Below are 26049 nucleotides of genomic sequence, written 5' to 3' on the forward strand. Positions count from 1 at the left end.
ACAAGTTTACATTCCCACCAGCACTGGAGGAGGGTTCCCCTTTCTCCACAACCTCTCCAGCATGTGTTGTCACTTGAGTTTTTGATCTTGGCCATTCTGATGGGTGTAAGGTGAAATCTCATGGTCATTTTGATTTGCATTTCCCTAATGGCTAATGAGGTTGAGCATTTCAAGTGTTTTTCTGCCATTCCTCTTTCGAGAATTCTCTGTTCATCTCTGTTTCCCATTTTTTTAATTGGATTACTTGGTTTGTTTGTTTTCAGCTTCTTTAGTTCTTTATATACACTAGATATTAGATCTCTTTCAGATAAAGGGTTGTTGAAGACCCTTTCCCAATTCATTTTTGTTTTGATGATGGTGTCCTTTGCTTTACAGAAGATTTTCAGTTTCATGAGGTCCCATTTATTGATTGTTGCTCTTACAACTTGTGCTGTTGGTGTTCTGTTCAGGAAGTTGTCTCCTTTACCAATGAGTTCTAGGGTCTTCCCCACTTTTTCTTCTAACCGATTTAATGTGTCTGGTTTTATGTTGAAGTCTTTGATCCACTTGGACTTTAGTTTTGTTCAGGGTGATAAGTATGGATGTATTTGCATTTTTCTACATGTAGCTATCCAGTTAGACCAGCACCATTTGTTGAAGATACTTTTTTTTTTTCCATTGTATAGTTTTGGCATCTTTGTCAAAGATCAGGTGTCCATAAGTGTGTGGGTTTATTTCTGAATCTTCTGTTCGGTTCCATTGATACACCATTCTGTTTCTATGCCATTACCATGCAGTTTTTATTAATGTTGCTCTATAGTACATCTGAAGATCAGGTATGGAGATCCCTCCAGAAGATCTTTTATTGTAGAGGATTGTTTTAGCAATTCTGGGTTTTTTGTTATTCCATATGAAGTTGAGAATTTTTCTTTCCAGGTCTGTAAAGAATTGTGTTGGTAATTTGATGGGAATTGCATTGAATCTGTAGATTGCTTTTGGTAAGATTGACATTTTTACTATGTTAATCCTGCCAAGCCATGAGGATGGGAGATCTTTTCATCTTCTGATATATTCTTCTAATTCTTTCTCCAGAGACTGGATTTTTTTTTTCAAACAAGTCTTTGTCTTCCTTCGTTAGGTTCACACCAAGGAACTTTATGTCCTTTGTGGCTATTGTGAAGGGTGCTGTTTCCCTAATTTCTTTCTCAGCCCTTTTTTTCTTTTGTATACAGAATGGCTACTGATTTTTTTGAGTTAAGTTTGTATCCAGCCACTTTGCTGAAGGTGTTAATCAGCTGTAGGAGTTCCTGATAGAATTTTTGGGGTCACTCAGATATACTATCATATCATCTGCAAATAGTGATAATTTGTCTTCTTCCTTTCCATTTTGAATCCCCTTGATCTCCTTCAACTGTTGCTACACCCTCTCCAGCATCATCTGTGTAGCATATCAATAGGTTGTGCTACTAGAGGGAGATATGTTCCCTTCGGGAATAGGCTCCCTAGAGGTCACTTGTAAAAAAAACCCCAACATGGCCACCTAGCCAAAATGACATATTCTGAGAGTCCCACGCTTCCTCGATTGCAGGGTTGAATTGATGAGCTTTATTGCTGTTTCTCTGTGATTCTTGGAACAGCACAATTAACTATTTAAGGAAACACATTTCTGATAGATTACTAAAAGCTTTAGCAAATAAGAGTGGAAGGAAAATAAAATTTTAGGAGAGGTAATAAATCAGATTCAGCATCAGGAATTGCTTGTGGAAAAACCAAACATTGTAGGTAATAAAGGGGCAAGAGATTTAGGTCTTTCTAAAGAAAATATTTAATCAAGATCTTTCGGGATGAATGCTCTGGATATTCCCACTGCAGTAAAACTACTACAAAACTATTAACAAATACAGGTGTTTATGATGAGGCAGAAAGAAGATAGGCAAACATAGGAGGTCAGAAGGTTTTATATTATGCTATGAGTTCTATGGACAGATTGGCTTGAGCACGTCCCCCTTGGTGCCTTATCTCTGAAAAAGATTGTAATCCATAGCAAGACAAACAGGAGGAATTCTCCACAATGCTTACCTCTAGGGAGTGTTGTAAATCTTTAGCTGACTTGGCTCGGAGGGCAATGAGAGCCACTGGCCTTTTCCTCACTAATTAACAGCAATAGAACTGGGTAAATAGTTTAAAGTTTTGTATTTGCTTTGATTAAAAGTTTTAAGCCCAAGATTTTTTTTTGTAGATACTGCTTTATATCAGGTTGCCCTTTCAGTTAAAATGTAAACTTTGTATTGTTGGTAAAATGCTGAATGTTCCCGGAAGTATGTCAACTGCAAGGTGTTTTTTTATGTAATCACTATATAAGTGTTAGATTGACTTCAGTAAATCGCAGCAGATTCAAACACTTGGTGTGTGCATCTGCCTGTCAATCCACTTACCTATGTCTAACCTGATATCTGAACCTCTGATTCTGCGCCTTTGTGGGACCCTGGCTGGGCTGGTCCACGGCAAACTGTCTAATTGCTCTAGCAAGGACTTCCAGAACTATGTTGAAGAGATATCGAGAAAGTGGGCAGCCTTGCTTTGTCCCTGATTTCAGTGGGATTTCTTTAAGTTTTTCTACGTTTAGTTTGATGTTGGCTATACACTTGTGTGTATTGCTTTTACTATGTTTAGATATGTGCCTTGTATCCCTGATCTCTCCAAGACATTAAACATGAATGGATGTTGGATTTTGTCAAATAATTTTTCAGCATCTAAGGAGATTATCACGTGATTTTTTTTCTTTCGGTTCGTTAATATGGTAGATCACATTGATGGATTTCCATATATTGAAACACCCCTGCGTACCTGGGATGAAGCCTACTAGGTCATGGAGGATGAAATCTTTGATGTGTTCTTGGATTCGGTTTGCAAGCATTTTGTTGAGTATTTTTACATCAAAGTTCATAAGGGAGATTGGCCTGAAATTCTATTTCTTTTTTTGGGTCTTTGTGATGTTTAGGTACCAAGGTGACTGTGGCTTCATAGAATGAGTTTGGTAGAATTTCTTCTGTTTCTGTTTTGTGGAATAGTTTGAAGAGAATTGGAGTTAGCTCTTCTTGAAAGGTCTGATAGAATTCTGCGCTGAAACCACCTGGTCCAGGGCTTCTTTTGGATGGGAGATTTTGATGACCACTTCTATTTCCTTAGGGAATATAAGACTATTTAATTTATTTACCTCATCTTGATTCAGCTTTGGTAAGTTGAATCGATCCAGAAAATTGTCCATTTCATTTACATTTTCAAATTTGTGGCATATAGCCTTTTGAAGTAAGTCCTAATGATTGTTTGGATTTCCTCAGTGTTTGTAGTTATGTTCCCCTTTTCATTTCTGATTTTGTTGATTTGGAGGGTGTCTTTCTGCCTTTTAGTAAGCTTGGCTAAGGGTTTGTCTATTTTGTTTTTTTTCTCAAAGAACCGGCTCTTGGTTTCATTGATTCTTTGAATTGTTTTATTTGTTTCTAATTGATTGATTTCAGCCTTGAGTTTTATTAATTCCAGCCATTTGCTCATTTTGGTGTGTCTGCTCCTTCTTTTTCTAGGGTTTTTGGGTGAGCCATTAATTCGCTTGAATGAGCTGTCTCGAATTTCTTCTTGAAGGCACTTAGTGCTATGAACTTTCCTCTTAACACTACATTCATTGTGTCCCACAAGTTTGGGTATGTTGTGCCTTCATTTTCATTGAATTCTAGGAAGTCTTTAATTTCTTTCTTTATTTCTTCCCTGACCCAGCTGTCATATAGTAACAAGTTGTTCAGTTTCCATGTGTGTGTAGGCTTTTTGCTCTTTCTGTTGTTGTTGAGGTACAGCTTTATCCCACGGTGATCAGATAGGATACCAGGGATTATTTCAATCTTCTTGCATCTGTTGAGGCGTGCTTTGTGGCTTACTATATTGTCTACTTTGAAGAAGGTTCCATGTGGTGCTGAGAAGAAGGTAAGTTCTTTTGTGTTTGGGTGTAAAGTTCTGTAAATGTCTCTTAGGTCCATTTGATTCATGACCTCTGTTAGAGATAGAGACATTGTTTCTTTGTTTAATTTCTGTTTTGTTGATCTGTCTTTTGTTCAGTGTGGGTTGTTAAAGTTTCCCACCATTAATGTGTGGGGATTTATGTGTGCTTTAAGTTTTATCAATATTTCTTTTACAAATGTGGGTGCTCTTTTATTTGGGGCATAGATGTTCTGGATTGTAATGTCTTCTTGGTGGAATTTTCCCTTGATGGATATGAAGTGTCCTTCCCCATCTCTTTTTATTAATTTTGGTTGAAAGTCTATTTTATCAGATATTAGAATGGCTACTCCTGCTTGCTTCTTGGGTCCATTTGCTTGGAAAGCCATCTTCCAGCCATTTACCTTCAGGTAATATTTATCTTTGTGACTTAGGTATGTTTCTTGTAAGCAACAGATTGCTGGGTCTTGTTTATGCATCTACTCTATTAGTCTGTGTCTTTTTATTGTTAAATTGATTCCATTGATGTTGAGAGAGATTAATGACCAGTTAGTGTTCGATCCTTTGATTTTGATGTTGGTTGTGGTCATGTGATTGTGTGCTTGGTTGCTTTTTGTTTTACTGTAGTGAGGTTTATTATTTCCTGAATTTTCTTGAAAGTAGCTAGTTTTCTTGGGTTGAATTTTTCCTTCTAGTGTATTCTGTAACGCCGGATTTGTGTGTAGGTATTGTTGAAATTTGTTTTTGTCATTGAATATCTTGTTTCTCCATCTATGAGGACTGAGAGTTTTGCTGGGTATAGTAGGCTGAGCTGATATCTGTGTTCTCTTATGGTCTGCATGATAATTCATCCAGGCCCTTCTGGCTTTCATAGTCTCTTTGAGAAGTCAGGTGTGATTCTGATGGGTTTGCCATTATATGTTACTTGACCTTTTTCTCTCGCAGCTTTTAGAATTTTTTCTTTGTTCTGTATACTTAGTGTTTTGATTATTATATGGTGGGAGGAATTTTTTTTCTGGTCTAATTTATTGGGTGTTCTGTAGGCCTCTTGTATTTTTATTGGCCTCTTCTTTAATTTGGGGAAATTTTGTTGAAAATATTTTCTGCTCCTTGGAGTAGGGAATCTTCTTTTTCCTCTATTCCTATTATTCTTAAGTTTTATCTTTTTTTTTTAATGTCTTGAATTTCTTGGACTGTCTGTGTCAGGAATTTTTTTTAGATTTAATATTTTCTTTGACAGATATATTGATTTCTTCCATTGTGTCTTCCACACGTTAGATCTTCCACACGTTAGATACTTTCTTCTATCCCTTGTAGTCTATTGGTTATGCTTACCTCTGTAGTTCCTGTTTTCTTCCCTAAGTTCTTTCTCTCCACAATTTCCTCCATTTGTGCTTTCTTTAATTTTTCCAATTCTATCTTCAGATCTTGAGCCATTTTGTTGATTTCCTTCACCTGTCTGATTGTATTTTCCTGTTTTTCCTTCAGTTACTTCAGCTGATTGTTTGATCAATTCTCTGTTTCTTTTATTTCTTTCAGTGATTTAAGTATATCCTCTCTAAAGTCCACAAACTGTTTGGCTCCAACTTCCTCTATTTCTTTACAGATGGTCATAATCTGTTTTTCTTTATCTTCTTTGATTTCTTTATGGATAACCATAATCTGTTTGTTTTTATCTTCCTCTATTTCTTTACTGATGGCCATAATCTGTTTGAGTTCATCTTCCTCTAGGTCTTTATGCATTGTATTTGTTTCCTCTGTTATCCTCTTCATGAGCATGGATGTTAGGTCATCTTCTTGAATTTCATTTAGGCTGGGGTATCCAGGGCTACATGCCCCTGGATAACTGGGTTCTGGAGATGCCATATTGCTCTGTCTTTTGTTGGTTGAGCTTTTACATTGGCTTCTACCCATTGGCCTATCTTAGGTTTTGGGTGTTAGTTTCTGGTGGTTCCTGAAATCCTGTGGTGTAGAGAATCTCCTTGGCAGGAAGACGGTTCTTTCTGAAGGAAGCTTCCTCTGCTATTTGGGTATGGTCACTGTAGGGCCAGTGTTTTTCAGGAGTTGCCACAGCTCACCTCAGGCATAGAGACCTGAGTGGTAACTGTGGTCCTTGTTAGCTGAGAAGGCTCTCCTCTCACCCGGAGAAGACCTGGAGACTGCTGTCCTGCTTCTGGGTATCTTGCTGTAAATTTAGTGAGCTGCTGCTGTAAACTGTGTGTCCCTTGGTTTGGTCAGTTTTGTTAGGGATAACTGGTTGCCCCTTGGAGCAGTATCTCGGGGTTGATCTCGGGAATCCTAGGGTTCTGTAGGTCTGAGGTTGGGGCCCTGTGCCCCAGTACCCAAGTGGTCATCTGTGACAGTTGAGTACCGCTCCCCTGGTAGCAGCAGGCTATTTGATGCACAGTAGGTCCCTGTGTTGGGCTGATCTGCAGGACCTTTTCCAGGGATATACTTGGTGGCCTAAGTCCACCCCCATTTGCTTCATTCCCTGTGGAGTTTTCTCTGGACAGGGACTCCAAGTCTCTGTTGCCTCGGGGTGCTCAGTTCTGTCTGTGATGAATAGTTGGTGCAAAGCAGGTTTCTGGGCTGGTGGCATGAGCACTCTTTGGTCGTTGGGCCTTTTTCCAGGAATATACTGGATGACCTAATTGGGTCCCCATTTGCTTTCTTCCCTGTGGTGTTTTCTCCTGACAGGGTCTCCCAGTCTCTGGTGCCCTGGGACGCACAGCTCTGTCTGGGGCTCACAGCTCTGTCTGTGATGGAGAGCTGGGCACGCAGCAGTCTCTGTGCTCATGACTGGAGCCCAGTTCAGTGCTGGCGGCAAGCAGCAGCCATTCTGTGCAACATTTTCCAGGGAAAGACTGGGTGACTCAAGGCCAATCCCATTTCCTTCCTTCCCTGTGGCTTTTTCTCCCGACTGGGACTCCCAGTCTCTGGTGTTTTTGTGCCCACTGTTCAGCCTGGGAAGTTGATCAGGATATTCAGGCCTGCGGTTCTGGTCTGGCCACCCAGTGCCTGTGCTATCAGGGATCTCTTCCAGGTTCTGGCCGGGTGGGGGTTTCCTCTCATCTAGGAAACACGATAGCCGTTGTTTTAGGGCCCAGAGTTCAGTCTCTTGGTCGCTATAGGGAAAATGTTGTCCTGCTCCTCAGACACAGTGTTCTCCTGGGGCCACCATCTTGCTCCTCTCTGCCATACTCTCTTATGAGAGAATGTGTGGAACCTTTTTACAAATGATGTTGATTTTAATAACTTTTAATAACATTTATTGACTACAAAGAATGGCAACAGCATAATGAGGCATTATAAAGACAGACTGTTAAACAGCTTGTCAAATTTGGTAGTTTTATGTGGTTGGAATGATTTCATTGGTTAAAAATGGTCATGATCTTTTTTATTTTAAATTTCATGCATTTGATTTTGTAAACTACAAAAACATGGACTGGGTATTAAACAGTGAGTGAAGAGTGAATCTAGACTCTTAAGTATTAAAACAGTGAAATTAAAGCAGCGGTGAAAAAGCTTACTTTCTTTGGTTTAATAGATTAGAATCTCTGGCACTGAACATCTTTTCTAGAAGTCAAGCTGACATTTCTCTGCAGCCCTAGGAAAATTTAGAGAGATTTGCATCTAGTTAAAAACATATGTTGGAACTGGGTGTCCTAGTACACGTCCATAATACCATCTCTCAAGGAGGCAGAGGCATGAGGAACTCTGGAAGTTTGAGGCCAGCCTGGTCTACAAAGTAAGTCCAGAAGAGCCAAGGCTACACATAGAAACCTGTCTCAAAACTTAAACCAACCAAGCAAACAAACAAACACACCTTGTTACTTGACTATCACTTGGAAATAAATGAAAAATTGAAAGAAGAAAAAATACAGAAAGGCCTGGTTGGACCTTATAAGTATATATAATATACCTTTATAATAATACAATATAATATATCATAACATAATATGTACAAAGTGAATAAACTGTATGTATAATATAATATACAAAGTGAATTAACTGTAATTAATACAAAAATAAAAATTTAATTAAAGAAGAAAATCCAGTTTGCTCTCTCTGTTATAGAATTTTTAGTTTGCTAATAGTGGAGCTCAGGTTCAAATTACATCACATCCTCAAAGCAAAATTATGAACAAGGCATTTTTGTTACGTCTTCAAAACCTTGCTTCATGAATAACACTAAAAGCAACCTTTATCCAACTACTGTTGATCTAAAAATTTAAGCACATTCCACTTCCACGTTTACCTCTTTGGCATGCACACTGAGTTAGTTCTCTTCTATTTTTGATTTCACAGCTATAATACAGCTTTTCCAATATTAATTTCAATATTGTAGGATGGTTATAAATGATAAATTAATTTCAATGGCATTTTATCTTCTTTTGTATGTCTATTATAATTCTGCCACTTTTATGATAATTCTACATGGAGCCGTGGTTGACTGAAACCGAAAGAATTCATGTTGTAGTCCTATCTGCTACTTATGCATATATAAGCTTGGATATGTTGGATAAACTCAATGAATTATCATTTATAAGTGAAACCACAAACATACTATTCATATAAATACCTACTGTAGTCTATAAAATGCATGATTTTCATAAAGATGTATTTATTTAATAAATGTATTTAAAAATCTTTTCTAGCTTAGGTTTCAATTTAGCAAGTATCTTTTCTTGAGCACTCAACTTTTCCATGCACCATGCTGCATATTCTCTAAGTACATTTTCTTTTAACTTCCCTAAACTTTTGATGCCACATAGATCTTCTTTACTTCCCCCAAGAAAGTGAAACTCAGACAAGTCAAGAAGTTGCCAAAAAATCATTTGTCTATATCAAAACCCACATTGCTTGATGACTCCTACATGGTTTCTGCCACTTAGTTATCCCCCTTGAAAAGCCAGAGTACACTATCAAAGTATAAATTTGGAACTGTGTCTATATAACCAAATGGAAAAGCAACAAAATATATCTGGCGGAATTAGTAGATACAGTGTAGATAAGAAGCAGCACTGGAATAGTATGGAAACAAGATTCTTGAATCACAGTCATAGAACTGAATGTGGACATTGAAAAATGTGACAAAAGTAAAGTTTTTGAAAAACGAAACAACAAAAATAAGTTCAAAATCAAATATGCAATCATAAAACTGAGAAGCTTCTGGCAGTTTTTGACCATGTTGCATTGTAGGAATTCACTAAAAGGCTGAGAAACCAAAGCAGGACCTTTAAAAAGGGAAGGAAAAATATTTTGAGAATGGGCAGTAAAATGCATGTGATACAAAAGCATCAGGGGAAATGTAGGTGTAAACACTGAGGAGTGCAGGGGTATTGGAAGGAAGAAGAATGCAAGAATCAACAAAATAAAGGATATATTGGAAGATCATAAGAAAACTTGATAAAATGTAAGCTAACTAATTTTAAAAATTTGAGAGCAAGTGTAGTGATACTCCCGGAACCCATGTGTTACTAAATGACAAGTCCAGTGCAATGGATGAACTACCTTTCTCTGAATGGGTCCTCAACGGTTTTCAAAATAATAAAGACTTCTGTCATGTCATTTGGTTGCCTACCAAAACCAGATGATAAGAACCTATTGCTAAATACATCACATGCCTTGGTCACAAGACAAAGACAAATAAATTTGGACCTACAGATAGCACTCATCTTGCCCAAAGATGCTATGAAGTCTACTGAGGGACAATTGTCACCAATGATCTCATTCATCTGTGAACTCTATGTTTGATAATGCTGACCAGCCATGAAGAAAGTGCTCTCTCATATAATAGTGGTAAGTTTCAAGTGGAAAACAATAACAACTGTTTTATGTTTGATTTTGATGCCTACTCCATAGGAGAGAATTTACAGTTGGTACTATAAACGTGGTCAAAAGTTTGTAGCTGTGACAGACATTGGCCCAAGTAAGGAATCCAAATGGTTGAATTGCTAAATGGACATGGTATTTCTATTAAACTACTTTCTAAATAATTATGTTTACACCCATAAATTAGTGTTATTGTCAGCTTTGAAAAGAGGAATATATTTTGGCAGTGAACAACAATAAATGTAGAGACTCATAACTGTTCAAAGGGATAAGAACAAGAGATCATGTCCTTTATAGAAATGTGATAGTTCAGGCCACAATTTACCTCCTTATATGCTCTATATAGCTGTTCTCTGTAAGTGACCTCCAAGGCCAGGGCATTGTTATTTCACTGAATGTCAAAGAAGTAATGGTGTTTCTGAACCAGGGCCTGCTGTTGCTTCTCCATGTCAGTTGCTTCCTGGATTTGTTTGATGACCAACTGTTTTGCGTCTTCTAGTTGTGTAACTTTTTGTTCATTAAGTTTATCAAAAAAATTCTCCAATAGACACACCATATTTCTTAATCACATAGACCATCAACCCTACTACAGATATGCTAGAGAAGGTCTCTGGGGTAATCACATACATTTCTTTGAATAAAAAAATATAAGCAAATCCCTACTCCAAGCACATAAGGTCTTGTTACATAAGTTTTTGGGTAAAGGAACTGGAAAAATTCCTCAGGAATCAGCCCGAGATAAAATTTTCCTCCATATTCAGGAAGAGGTGGACATGATGCATCTCAAGGAGCAAGAACACATGGTAGGCAGGGTGGAGAAGCATGTGGTTCCAAGTATTTATGCAAAGCAAGAAAAGAAGACCATTGACAAGTACATTCAGGATCTAAAGCTGTTCTCAAACAAGGCTCAAGCTCAGCCAGTTATGTGAATGTATCTATTTCAGATGAGATGCCCAGAGAGTTAATTTAAATGGGAATTAGTCTATGTGAAGAACTCTTACAATGTACCTTTCCCAAGAAATGATCAAGGTCCATTTATTGGCTTAACCAAATTGGTCAGTAAGGTTTTTTTTTTTTTTTTGAGGTCTATATATATTTTTTTAATTTTAACTTTATTTTTATTAATTACAGTTTATTCATTTTGTATCCGAACTGTAACTGCCTCCCCTATCCACTCCCAGTACCACCATCTCTTCTTCTTCTCCTATGCCTCTCCCCCAAGTCCAATGATAAGGGAGGTCCTACACCTTTCTATCTGATCCTAGTCTATCAAGTCTCATTAAGACTGACTTCTTTGTCTTCCTCTGTGGCCTGGTATGGCTGCTACCCCCTCAGATGGAGGTGATCAAAGAGCCAGCCCCTGAGTTCATGTCAGAGAAAGTCCCTCTTCCTATTATTAGGAACCCTCTTGGACACTGAGCTGCCATTTGCTACTTCTGTGCAAGGGTTCTAAGTTATTTTTGATCCTTGCTCTCTATGTGGAGTTGTCTGGTGACTACTTTTGAATAAACAATTTGTAGCAACTTGCTGCCTGACTAAATTTATCAAGTTATACCTTAAACTTGTAATTAGTTCTACCATCTTATGATAAAATGACATTTGAAACAACAAAGAAAAGAATAAGAGATCATTGAATGTTGAGCCTTAAATGTGACATTTATACCACCCACTCTAATACTCAGGGAACATCTCAGAAGAGGGAGTGGAAATGACAAATGCTCAATAATAAAATGATATGGAATGCTTTCTGCGGAGCATGCCAATGTCACAGCATGTGTGAGCACTCTACAGTTTTGTTTACCAGAATAGGAACTGAGGAATTTGTGTCTATAGACATTCTGCTACTGGAGAGGACTCTCATTAATCCTTCTTCTCCCTAAGGATTTATAGGAAGATATTGATACTCGTGGGGAGGGAGAAAGAAACCTGGGTTCAATGGAAGAGAGGGTTACAGAAAAGAAAGAAGAGACAAGAGAAAAACATTTTAAAACAAGTTCACTAAAGTATTGTTCTGCATCCCATCCATAGTATGTGTGTGCATGCACTTTGCACTGTGAATGATACCATGTAATATGATACCAATAAACACCACTTGAAGTTCATAGGTCAGGGTAGACAATTTTACATGCTAGAAGTTGCAATAATTTTACTGTTTTCTATTAGTATAGAAAGATCATGATTTTTATGATTATTGCTGCTCATGTTTGTAATTCCAACATACCCAACATTCAAGAAACAGGAGGCCAGTCTGACATAGAGAATGAATTCCAGGAAATCTCACTACATAAGACCCTGCCTCAGAAAATCAAAACAAAACAAACCTCCATAAAACATAATATTTTGATTGTATAACAAAGACTTTAAGTATGTCCTTATATCCCGTGCTCAATTTGGAAATCTTAAAATTGATATATGTTTATATTATGCTGTGTTAAACTGTTCAGTTTTTAAATTTCTGTTTGAACTCTTCACTGAAGTTTCACTAAAATTTTGTTCAATGAATTTTGGCTTGGGATTAAGACAGAATTTCCAACAATGTCTAAAAATGGCCCCAAGCACATTTCTGCCAGTTTGTACTTTGTCATTTTGCAAAGTAGCATTCTTAGGATTAAATCAATGAACTCTGAAAAATGACAAAATTACTCTATATCTTGCATATTAATTATTCATCCAGCATTTAGTCCAAGATTAATCACTTTGGTATAAAAATTGTTTTATTTTTATAATATGGTTTATTAGGCAAATATATTTTATCATTATATGTAGAAAATTATATGTATACTGATGAAGAGTTTTAAAACAAATTTCTATTTTATTCATTATCATTAAATTATTTCTTGACCTGTCTTATTTACCTGTATCAAACAAAAGAAAGTTGCAAATGTCAAGGTTTATAAAACCCCTGTATTATGCTACTGCCTAAAGCCTTTAAAATTTTTTCCTCATATGTTTTCCCAAATTACAAAAGAATAGTCTATAAAAAATGAATATCTTTATTACTTTTGCCTATATGAGGCTCTGAGTTTCCATTTGAGTGGTAGTGCTCTAACATCAGCTGAAAATTGGGTTTATATGATAAGATGTGTTTCCTATTTCATTTTTTCTGGTAATATTTTAAAGCTTCCATTTTTTGTCAAAAAAACTAAATAATAATTTGATTTTTTCACTCCTTTATCCAAATTCACTTATTTTTCTAAACATTTATTTGATTCTGAACTGAAGCATTTACTTTTAGAAAAATGGAGATAATGATATCTTTGGATTAGCCTGTTGCTGGTGTGCGTTTTTGACAGTAGCCTCTCAATTCAACTGAATCTTGGAAAATTTCCAAATGTTAGCTAATTCTATAGTAATACTCTCCTACCCCCACAGTGGGCCTGTGAATTTGGCAAGCACAAAATGATCCAAATAAAGTACCAAGTGGTTTCTTCTATCCAGCCATCCCTGCCCTATATTTCCCTGGGCTAGAGGACAGTACATAGTCAGAGATAGGAACAAAGTTGTTGGGCCGCAGAGACTTCCACTACTTGAAAACAAGTCTGAGTACACATAGCAATGGGAAGAGGGTAAGACTACTAAGAATGGGAAAAAGAAAACCTAAAATGCTCAGTATCAAAAGAAGAAATCTGAAGTGCAATGCTTAAAATAATAATAATAATAATAATAAAAGTTAAAAGTACTGGACTTGTCCTTATTTATATTTTAAGATAACGTTCATAAAAGGGAAGTATTATCACAGTGAAAATGGCCTCCTATAAATGAGTAAATGTCATGAGAAATACCAGAATATCTGTTTTCTAAAGTAAGTAAATAAAATAAAATAAAATAAAAAATAAAATAAAATAAAAAGGATTGATCTTTTGTGAAAGTTCAATGACAAAGAACAGGATTTTGCCAAATGTTAAGTATTCACTGAGGCATTTCTTCTGTTCTATAGGGTGTAGTCAAGCAACAGGTAATGGTATTTTTCTAATAAATGGGAGCATAGAATTATCCTGTACTGTACAAACTCTGGAAGAAAAAAAAAAACATCAATTCACCTATTATTCTCTTTAAAGCCATCCTATTCACACCAATAAAATTTATGACTAAAACCAGTAAGGACAGTATTTAAATAAATATATGATTACAATTGTATTCTGCTAATTTTGTCCTCTTGAAAGGAATTATCCCAGCAATACACACGATAATTATCCCTTGCAAAATATCCAAGGCAGATAGTCCAGATGGTGTATCATTATATTATGCTCAATAAAGGTGATTCATTAAAAGCAGAATGAAACATTCATCTGCATAAATTTATGACTTTCACAGTATTTACAAATCAGGGGACCCTAAATGTAATTGTGTTGTTTACTGGGGCTCATTAAGTATAGTTACAGAAGTTAGGCACTTATTCTAACAGCACGGAGAACTTTTCTATCAACTACTGGATTCAGCTTTATGAGGAAAGCTGACACAAGGAAATCACTATTATTACTTTATCTCACTGTGAGATATGTTCTTACAGTTGAGTGTAAAAGCATCTCAGTATTTCATTTTCTTTGCAGAGATTTCCTAAGCTGACTCCTGAGTATAGTGCTTCTATATTAGATTGAAATACTAAAAGGTTGAAAAGAATATAGCACATGTTCTTAAAGCTTTATTACAAAAGTGATGAAAACGTAGAATTCTGAGGAAAGGGCTATGGTAATATACAGTTTATTAGATGAAATGCAATGAAAGCATCTATCCTGTGGTCTCAGACTCCATCATCATTTTCAAATGTAACTATCTTATGAACCAGTCCAATAAGCAATGTGTTTTAATGAATAGTTTTTAGCTAGTAATGCACTATGCAGCCAAGTATCTCGCTGTTAGTGATCCAGGTATGCTAGGTAGTTGGGGCACAGGCAGAATGATTTCAGAGCCAAGAGCTGATCCAGTGCTCCACATTTCTTTTGGGGAGGACACTAGAAGTTGTGTCACTTGAGAATCTCAGCTCCACTAAGTTCACTGGCTGTGCAGGGCTAGCTGTTTTTTTTTTTTTTTAATTTTTTTTAATATTAGTTAGAGTTTGTTAACTTTATATCACAACTGTATCCCCCTCCCACAATCCCTCTCAATCCCACTCTCCCTCCCTTATCTCCTCCTTGCCCCTTTCCAAGTCCACTGATAGGGGAGGACCTCCTTCCCTTTCATCTGACCCTGGTTTATCAGTTATCTTCAGGATTGGCTGAAAAGTCCTCCTCTGTGGCCTAGTAGGGATGCTCCTCCCTCGGGGGGGGGGGGTGTCAAAGAGCCTGCCATTGGGTTCATGTCAAAATTGTCCCTGTTCCCCTTACTAGGATACTTGGCTACTGAGCTACCATGGGCTACATCTGAGCAGAGGTTCTAGGATATATCCATACATAGTCCTTGGTTGGAGATACAGTCTCATAAAAGACCCCTGTGCCCAGATATATTTGGTCTTTGTGGAGCTCCTGTCCTCTCCAGGTCATATTAACTCCCCCTTCTTTCTTATGTTTCCCTGCACTCTGCCGAAGGTTTGGTTATGAGTCTTAGTATCTGCTTTGATACACTGCTAAGTAAGCTCTATCAGAGGCCTTTTGTGGTAGGCTCCTGTCCTGTTGCTTGTTTTCTTTTACATCCAATGTCCATCCCATTTGTTATTTTTTTAAATTTAATTTAATTTAATTTTTAATTACACTTAAGTTACTTTGTATCCCCCATCTAGTTCCCTCCCTCTTCCCCTGTAGTTCCCTCCCTTCTTTCCCATTCTCCACTCCTGCCCCTCCCAAAGTCCACTGGTAGGGAAGGGTTTCTTTTTCTTCCTTCTGATCCTAGTCTGTTAGGTCCCATCAGGGGTGGCGACATTGTCTTCCTCTGTAGCCTGGTATGGCTGCTTCCCCCTCAGGAAGAGGTGACTAAAGAGCAGGCCAATCAGTTCATGTCAAAATCAGTCCCTGTTCCCATTACTATGGAACGAACTTGAACACTGAACCGACATAGACTACATTTGTGCAGGGGTTATAGGTTATCTCCATTCATGCTACTCAGTTGGAGTATGAATCTCAGAAAAGACCCCTGTGCTCAATTTTTTTGGTTCTGTTGCTCTCCTTGTGGACCTCCTGTCCTCTCCAGCTCTTCTATTATTTCCCACTTCTTTCATAAGATTCCCTGCATTCTGCCCAAAGTTTGGCCATAAGTCTCAGTATCTGCTTTGATAGTCTGCAGTACAGAGCCTTTCAGAGGTCCTCTGTGGGAGGCTCCTAACTTGTCTTTTAAGTGAATATTGATCATCTTATCTCAGGTCTTCTTTCTTGTTAATCTTCTTTAAGTGTATAGAATTCAGTATGTTTATCCTATTTTATAGGTCTATATAAGTGTGTATATATCATGTTTGTCTTTCTGCTTTTGGGATACTGTGGATGATCTTTTCAAGGTCCCATCATTTGCCTGCAAATGTCATGATTCTGAAAAGCTTCTGTAAAGCAAAGGACACTGTCATCAGAAAAACAAAAACAAACAAACAAAAAACAAAAACAAAAACAAAAAACAGCCTACAGCCTGAAAAAGGATCTTCACCAACTCTATGTCTGACAGAGGGCTGATATCCAGAATATATAAAGAACTAAAGAAATTAAAAAGCAACAAATCAAGCAATCTGATTAAAAAATGGGTTAAGAGCTAAACAGAAAATTCTCAGTAGCAGAATATTCAGTATACAGAATAGCAGAGAAATACTTAAACAAATACTCAGCGTCTTTAGCCATCAGAGGAATACAAATCAAAACGACCCTGAGATTTCACCTTACACCCATCACAATGACTAAGATCAAAAACTCAAGTGCCAGCACATGCTGGAGATGTTGTTGAGAAATCCGAACCATCCTCCATTGCTGGTGGGAGTACAAACTTGGACAACCACTTTGGAAATCAATCTGGTGCTTTCTCAGACAATTAGGAATAGTGCTTCCTCAAGATCCAGCTATACCACTCCTAGGCATATATCCAAAAGATGCTCAAGTACACACACAACAAGGATATTTGCTCAACCATGTTTGTAGCAGCTTTATTCGTAATATCCAGAACCTGGAAACAACCCAGATGTCCCTCAGTTGAGGAATGGATACAGAAATTGTGGTAATTTTACACAATCGAATACTACTCAGCAATTAAAAACAAGGGCTCACTGTTTCTGACCCCAGTGTTCTAGGCTGCTGGAGAGCAGGCAGAAAGATCTCCGAATCTGGGGATGTTCCACTGCCCCACAAGTGTTCTTTGGTGAGGAGTTTTAGCTGAATTGCATTAGTCTTGCTCACTGTTAGTACACTTTCATTCTTAAATGGAACAAGAATATATGTGCTTACAGTGGTCTTGTTCCTTGGGTTCAAATAAATAGTCTTATTTTGCATCTTAGACAAATTCTTTGGCTTTTCACACATCAGTTTCTATGTCTGAGAAGAAGACTTAGTTAAGCTAATTTTCATAGGCAATTGCATAAACAAAAAATTTTGTTCATTCCTATCTTTTCCCCTCAGACTAACAATCTTCACGTGCTTGTTACATAGCTAATAAATAATCTTATTTTTAATATTTCCCATTTTATTATTATCATTTATCACAATTTTTTCAATTTGTATCCTGGCTGTGGTCCCTCCCTCCGCTTCTCCTAATCCCACCATCCCTTCCTCTTCTCCTCCCATGCACCTCCCCTAGTCCACTGATAGGAGATGTTCCCCCATCCCTTTTATCTGACCCTAGCCTATCAGGGCTCATCAGTACTGGTTGCATTGTCTTCTTCTCTGTAATTATATTGAAGCAAACAACACCTAGCATGTAATTATTCAGTTTATTTAGACTTTGACAAATAAAATAAATGCTTTAGGTTTTACTGTAGAAGAAACCAACCATTTTCTGGACTATATTTGGTTTATAGCTCCTTCCTAAAAGGGAGAGTGACAAGAAAAAAAAAAGCTGTCAGGTTTTATTTGATTTAAATGAATGCTTTAGAGAAATAATGAAAATCCCCAAAAGTAATGAGAAATAGGCATTATGTTCCATTGCTTACGTTCCACTTTGACAATGGGTAATAACTTGTGGAGAAGTGACTAGAGAAATGGAAAAGTATTTAGGGATTGTAGGAGTGTAGATATTTGCAGGATAAGGTATTAGTAAGCCACATTTCTGTTGACTCATCTTAGTACTTTGTTATAAGAGAAATAAACCATCAAGGGGAAATTTACATTCAGCATTTATGCATATAGGGAAAGAATAGAAAATTTTCTTTGCATATTATTTTTCTTGTCTGTAGTTGGAAATGACACTTTTACCAAAATCACATTTTTTAAATAATATATTCCAATCGTTTTCACAATGAGTACATATTTTTTAAAGTAGAGTAGTAGAGTTCATACTTATTTTATATTAGAAAAAAATAGGATAGTACAAGGCATTTTATGTGATATTACAAAAACAAAATTGAGATAGAATTAAAGGGAGTGTTACTTTAAATTTTGAACTCAATTTCTGAGAGTCAGCTGTTAGTTTATCTCCACCCATTTTTTTAGTCACAGAAACAAATCAGTGTGCAAATCAAAACATTATTACTTTTGGGATAATCTGTTTATTTTCTCTTATTTTTCAATATAATATTTGTGTAAATATCATATTTTTTTAAATTTTATTTTTTTTCTTATCAGTTACATTTTATTAACTCTGTATCCCAGCCGTATCCCGATCCCTCATTCCCTCCCAGTCCCTCCCTCCCTCCCTCATCTCCACCATGCCCCTTGCCAAGTCCACTGATAGGGGGAACCTCCTCCCCATTCATCCGATCCTGTTTTATCAGGTATCTTCAGGACTGGCTGCAAAGCTCTCCTCTGTGGCCTAACAGGACTGCTCCTCCCTTGGGGGGTGGGGAGGCCAAAGAGCCAGTCATTGAGTTCCTGTTAAAAATAGTCCTTGTTCCCCTCACTATGGGAAACCAATTGGTTACTGAGTTACCACAGGTTACATCTGAGCAGAGGTTCTAGGTTACATTCATACATGGTCCTTGGTTGCATGTCAGTCTCAGAAAAGACCCTGTGCCCAGATATGCATTCTTACAAACAAATTTGAATATTAACCATAACTAGCTGAGCATTGTAGTTCCTAAATACTTGATCCAGTAGCACTAGAACTCCTTAGAGCTCTAACTTATCTTTCCTCTAATGATCATTCACTAAGTTTGCAATTGTAGTTTGCATTCTAAAGAGAATCTCTTCATCTTGAAACAAATTATGAAATAAAATTTGTAAATACAACTCAAGGAAGCATCAACAGTTTTTTTTTCTTTTTTCTTTCCTTTTTTTTTCTTTTTAATTACAGTTTATTCACTTTGTACCCAGCTGTAGCCCCCTTTCTCCTCCCCTCCCAATCCCACTCACCCTCCCTCATCTCCTTCCATGTCCCTCTCCAAGTCAACTGATAGGGGAGGTCCTCCTCCCATTCATTTCACCCTAGCCTATCAGGTCTCATGCTATGCATACTTCATGTTCTCTTGGAAGAGTTATTTGTTTTTCTTAAATGGTTTAGAAATTATAATTTTATTTCTGCCTTCCCTTTCCTCATTTCCAAGTTTCCTGTATACCCTTCTCCTACTCTCCTTCAAATTCATTGCCTCTTTAAAAAATGAATTGTTATTGTATGCATATATGCATATATATAATATATTATTATATATTAACAATATATAATATATTATTATATATGCATATATAATATATAATTATATATTATATAATATATATTATATATATATTCCTAAATATAACCTTCTTAGTCCTGCTAATGTACCTTCTTTGTATATTTTCAGTTCTGTTTAGCACTGAACACGTTATTTTTATATCCACAATAACATTATATTCTGAAAATTTTCATTAATATTTTAACTTTATTAAAAAGCAAATCATGGTCAGCATCACCAGCATTTTCACCACAAATAACAGCACAGATTTCATTATATAAGCTAATTGACTTCAAAATACTACTTACTGTTAGCCACAATTAAGACCTGAATCTTTTAAAATACCATGCTGAAGTTTAAAGCAGAATTTTAAGATATAAATAAAAAGGAAAATACTTTTTTTTCTGAAAACTATTCCTGCTTATTAAATAATTCTCAGCAAATAGTTGCAGAGTGCACAGTATGGGACAAATGAAGTAGAGATAGCTGGGTTTTTGTTTTGTTTTTCCCTAGCTCATGTATTACTTCACCAGTGGAAAAAAAGAACATTGTCTTCAGCTTGATACAAAATGCATCAAATCCTTATCCACTTGGAATTCAACCAATGAGTTAGCCAAGGTCTTTGTTTTACTGAGATAAAGGTGTCTCTATGGAACCTTCTATATAATCTAAATAAACATTTGTTTTTTATGAAACAGGAAAGGACATCAATGACAGAGAAATCTGAAATTAATTGGTTCTATATTTCAGTTCAAATCTCTCAGTCATTGCTGATAAAGGTAACTTTAATGTAAGACAGTTGCGTATCACAAAGTTAATTGAAATCTATTCACCCAAACTTGCTCTTTGCAAAATATACCCTTTATAACCTTGCCAGCAGTCAGGAGAATAATTTCTTACCACCTGTATCACAAACTTTTATTATATCTGTCAAAAATTTGGTCCAGGAAGATATTCGTGATTTATGTTACTTCTGCCAACTGGAAAAAGAACACAAATGTGCATTTTTTTTATTGTTAAAGTTATTGCTGCATTTGTCTCTCATTTTCTTCAAGTAATTTTATTTTTAAAACTGAGATCTCAATACTATCTCTGTAGCACCAATGTAGACTTTCAAATATTGAACATATTCTGAAACAATTATTCTTTATTAAAAAATGTAGAACTAGAACTGTCAGATAACATTTTTTATTAATTACACTTTATTCATTTTGTATTCCCCCATAAGCCCCTCCTTCCTCTCCTCCTGGTCCCACCCTCTCCCCTTTCTGCATTTATGCCCCTCCCTAAGTCCACTGATAGGGGAGGTCTTCCTCTCCTTCTTTCTGATCTTAGTCTATCAGTTCTCATCAGAAGTGGCTGCATTGTCAGGGTTCTAGGTTATCTCCATGGAAAGTCCTTGGTTGGAGTATGAGTCTCTGGAAAGTTCCCTGTGTTCAAATTATCTTATTCTGTTGCTCTCCGAGTCCTGGTAGTTGAGAATTACTTCTGAATTAATTCTTAATAATAACAAGGATAAGAGAATATCTCAAATGTTCAAATACATCAGGAAAAATAAAAAACTATAGCATTACAGAGCATATTCTAGTATAGGAAGAGTTTTTATGGTTCCAGGAACTGAACATTATTCAGTGAGAGAGACAGTTTCTAGCCTTTTGTGAACTTTATTTTCTTAGTTCTTCTAAGGTAAACTGTCAGATGATTGGAAAATGAGGGTGTACATCCATAAATGTTGAGACCATAAATATGTTCACATGTACAAACATACTCACAAGGATCTATGCATTTGCAGTGGCAATGAAATTTGAGTGGCTATTGGTTTTTGTTTGAAATAATTTAATTTATGTGTATGAGTGTTTTTTCTTGCATTTATATATGTGCATTGTGTGTGTGTTGCCTGTAGAAGTCAGAGGAGAGCTTAAGATTATCTAGAAGTACAGTTACAGACAATTATGGAACACCATCTGGGTATGTGGAAATTAACCTGGGCCTCAGCCAGAGAAAGGACCTCTTAAGTGATGAGCCATCTCCCCAGCCTCCATGGGTATTGTGTTCTGACTTTCATCCTCCCCACAATTTGTATTTTGCTACCCTAGGATCATTAACTTAAGAGGATTGTCTACAAAGCCCTTTGTTAGATACTTACTTGAATGAGCTGAACATGTAAAAGTGGCAAAGAAAAGAACAAAGTAGAAAAGAACAGAAGTTAGGGAGATACTTGAACATCTCAGAGCCAACATCATCCATGTCTTCTTAGGCTACATCAGATTCTCCTTAGTGTTAAGGTTTAGTAGGTAATATACTCAGTGTGACTTATGCTTGTTTTATGATTACATATCTTGAAAAATCAACTACAATACATTTCTGTTTTGCTTGATTAGTTTGTTTAACGTTTATTCCTTTTCATTGAAGTTAGATTCAGGCTTATTTTTAATTTTTTAATCCTAATTTTTTTTGAACAAAGAGTTCATCTGTTCATCTGTTCATCTTTAACTATCTACAGAGAAGGTGATGCACTCACTCATTCCCTTTATTGTCCTGGATATTCTAAGAAATCATTAAGTCTGTTGTTCTCATTTTAATAATTCTTGTCTCCATGCTGTCACCAGTAGTTTACTTGCTGTATTTCATTCTAAATACCATGGCAGAATGGCAATCTCAGAACTTTTTGTGGCTTTCCAAAGAGCTATAAATACATGAAAAACAGAAAACATCGCACCCCCTCTGACTTTCTACTTATAGTCTATTTTCAGAATCAAATTCAACAAGAACATTCCATGACATGTTTTTCCAAATGTTAAATCCATTTTATTTAACATATCAAATAATGTTTATCAGTTGTAGAGCAATTGCAATTTATGTTTGTTTCAAGTTATGCTTATCAATTACCAACAATATCTGACAAATCAATGTTGAATAATCTAAGCAACCATCAGAATAAATGGAGACATGCTGCCATGGAGGCAGTTTTGACTTAGAAAGTGCATCAGAGTATTAAATACAAAACCACATAAATCCCCAGTACTGCAATAAGTAAATAAACAAATTTAGTTTCATTATGATCCTTAACTAAAATATTTTGAATATGTATATATATGTGTATGTATGATATGTATACATTGTATGTATGTACATGTTTATGTGTGGGAATAGAGATGTGAACATGCTAGGGCATATGTACAGAGCTTGAAGGATAACCTCAGGTTTGGTCCTCTTCTTCTACCATGTTTGAGAAAAGGTCTTTCTGTTATTTGTCAGTGGCTAGCTGGCTAACAAGCTTTCAGTTTGTATTGTCTCTGCCTCCTACCTGTCCTCAGAAACACTGTAATCACAAGTATATTGCTACCATGCCTATCTTTACATGGGTTCTTACAATTCAAACTCAGGTCTCCATGCTTTTGCCCCAAGTGTTTTATCCACTGAGCAATCTCTTCAGCCAATAATTAGAAACTTTTAAAGATATTTTATTTTTTGAGATTATAAGTAAAACTTTTCCCTCTTCTCTTTCTTCCCTCCAAACCTTCCTGTATAATCTTCCTCATTCTCTTTTAAATTTATGGCCTCCTTTTTCATTAATTGCAACTATATACATAAATATTATACATATTTCTAAATGCATAAAATGCCTGTTCAATCTTTATAATGTTTCTTGTATGCATATTTTCATTGCCAATCATTTGGTTTTGAATAAGAAATTGGTGTGCTTTCCCTTGGGGTGATCAGTTCTTCATCTCCTGGCATTTCTTAGCTTTTTGTTTTTCTTTGTCATCTATCCTAGCCCATCTATTGTTGTTCTTCATCAGCTCAAGTTTTGCATACAGTTTCACATACCAGTTAAACTGACACAAAATAAACTTTACCTAAAGAACTCATGGAACTCCCATTCCTCTATCTCTACCTCAACTCTGTGTAAGAAATTCAATAACCCTTCTCAATATAGACACAAAATACCAAAAGCACCACTGAAATGGGAAACTGACTTCAGATAGTCTAACTGCATTTATTATTTTTTTCATTTTTTAATATTATAATATTAATTACAGTTTATTAACTTTGTATCTCAGCTGTAGCCCCCTCACTCACTCCCTCCCTTTCCCACTCTCCCTCCCTCATCTCCTTCCTGCCCTTCTCTAAGTCCACTGATAGGGGAGGACCTCCTCCCCTTCCATCTGACCCTAGTTTACTAGGTCTCACCAGGATTGGCTGCAATGTCCTCCTCTGTAACCTAGCAAGGCTGCTCCTCCCTTGGGAAGGGAGGTCAAAGAGACTGCCATTGAGATCATATCAGATACAGTGCCTGTTCCCCCAATAGGAAACCTACTTGGATGCTGAGCTGCCATGGGCTAAGTCTGAGCAGGGGTTCTATGTTATATCCATGCATGGTCCTTGGTTGGAGAATCAATGTTAGAAAAGACCCTTGTGGCCAGATATATTTGGTCCTTTTGTTGCTCCTGTCCTCTCCAAGTCTTACTAATTCCCCCTTCTTTCATATGATTTCCTGAACTCTGCTCAAGGTTTGGTTATTCGTATCAGCATCTGCTTTGATACACTGCTAGATTGAGTCTTTCACAGGACCTCCATGGTAGGCTCCTATCTTGTTTCTTGTTTTCTTCTACTTCCAATATCCAGTACATTTGTCTTCCTCAGTGAGGGTTGATCATCTTATCCCGGGAACTCCTTCTGGTTTAGTTTCTTTAGGTGTACAGATTTTAGTATGTTTACCCTTCCTTATAGAGCAAGTAACCACTTATAAGTGAGTATATACCATGTGTGTCATTCTGCTTCTGGGATCCCTAAATCAGGATGATCTTTTCTAGCTCTCACTATTTGCCTGCAAATTTCATTATTTCCTTGTTTTTAATTGCTGAGTAGTATTCCATTCTGTAAATGTACCAGTTTCTGTATCCATTCATCCGTTGAGAGACATCTGGCTATTGAGATTCTAGATATAACAGATAAAGCTGCTACAAACATGGCTGAACAAATGTACTTGTTGTGTACTTCACCAAATTTGGATAAATGCCTAGGAGTGGTATAGCTGGATCTTGAGGAAGCACTATTTCTAATTGTCTGAGAATGCACCAGATTGATTTTCAAAGTGGTTGTAAAAGTCTACATTCCCACCAGCAATGGAGGAGGGTTCTCTTTTTTTCCAGAACCTCTCCAGCAAGTGTTGTCACTTGAGTTTATGCTCTTTGCCATTCTGATGGGTGTAAAGTGAAATCTCAGGGTCATTTTGATTTGCATCTCCCTGAGATTTGCATCTCCCTGATGGCTAAGGACATTGAGCATTTCTTTAAACATTTCTCTGTCAATTGATATTCCTCTAAAGAGACTTCTCTGTTCAGCTCCATACCCCATTTTTTAATTGGATTACTTGATTTGTTGCTTTTTAACTTCTTTAGTTCTTTATATATTCTGGATATTAGTCTTCTGTCAGATAGCAGGTTGGTGAAGATCCTTTCCCAATGAAAGTCTACAGGCTGTCCTTGTTTTTTTGTTTTTTTCTTTTTTTTTCTGATAACAGTGTCCTTTGCTTTATAGAAGCTTTTTATTTCATGAGGTCCTATTCACTGATTGTTGCTCTTAGAGCCTGTGCTGCTGTTGTTCTGTTCAGTTCAGCATGTTATCTCCTCTGACAATGATTTCTAGTCTCTTCACCACTTTTTCTTCGATTTAGTGTGTCTAGTTTTATGTTGAGGTCGTTGATCTATTTGGACTTTAGTTTTGTGGAAGGTGATAAATATGGATTTATTTTCCATTTTCTGCATGTAGACAACAAGTTGGACCAGCACCATTTGTTGAAGATGCTCTCGTTTTTCGATTGAATGGTTTTGGCTTCTTTGTCAAAAGTCAAGTATCCGTAGGTGTGTGGGTTTATTTCTGGGTCTTCAATTTGGTTACATTGATCCACCATTCTTTTTCTATGTAAATACCATGCTTTTTTATTAAAATTGCTCTGTAGTACATCTTGAGATCAGGGATGGAGGTGCCTCCAGACAATCTGTTGTTGTACAGGATCATTTTGGAAATTCTGGGTTTTTTGTTTTTTCCATAAGAAGTTAAGATTTTTTTCTTTCAAGGTCTGTAACGATTTGTGTTAGTATTTTGATAGGAATTGCATTGAATCTGTAGATTGCTTTTGGTAGAATGGCCATTTTCACTAGGTTAATCCTACTGATCCATGAGCATGGGAGATCTTTCCATCTTCTGATATCTTCTTCAATTTATTTCTTCAAAGACTTGAAGTTTTTTTGTTTGTTTTCAAACTTGTCTTTCACTTATGTGGGTAGAATCACACCAAGGTACTTTTGTGTTTTTAGTAGTTTAGAAGGGTGTTGTTTCCTTAATTTCCTTCTAGGCTCTTTTGTCTTTGGTATACAGGAAGGCTTATGGTTGTTTTTTTTTTTTTTTTTTTTTTAGTTAATTTTGTATCCAGCCATGTTGATGAAGTTGTTTATCAGATGAAGGAATTCTCTGGTTCAATTTTTGGGGTCGCTTATGTATACAATTATATAACCTGCGATTGGAGATACTTT

At 36.5% G+C, this 26049-nt stretch overlaps 1 pseudogene; it reads right to left on the minus strand.

Moving 5' to 3' along the window:
• Positions 1-10051: 10051 nt before the first annotated feature.
• The window catches only part of LOC129674863 (ATP synthase F(0) complex subunit B1, mitochondrial-like), a 150851-nt pseudogene continuing 134853 nt past the window's right edge, over positions 10052-26049 (minus strand).

Source organism: Psammomys obesus, unplaced genomic scaffold, assembly GCF_907164565.1.
Source record: "Psammomys obesus unplaced genomic scaffold, mPsaObe1.curated_primary_1811, whole genome shotgun sequence".
NCBI classification, from domain to species: domain Eukaryota; kingdom Metazoa; phylum Chordata; class Mammalia; order Rodentia; family Muridae; genus Psammomys; species Psammomys obesus.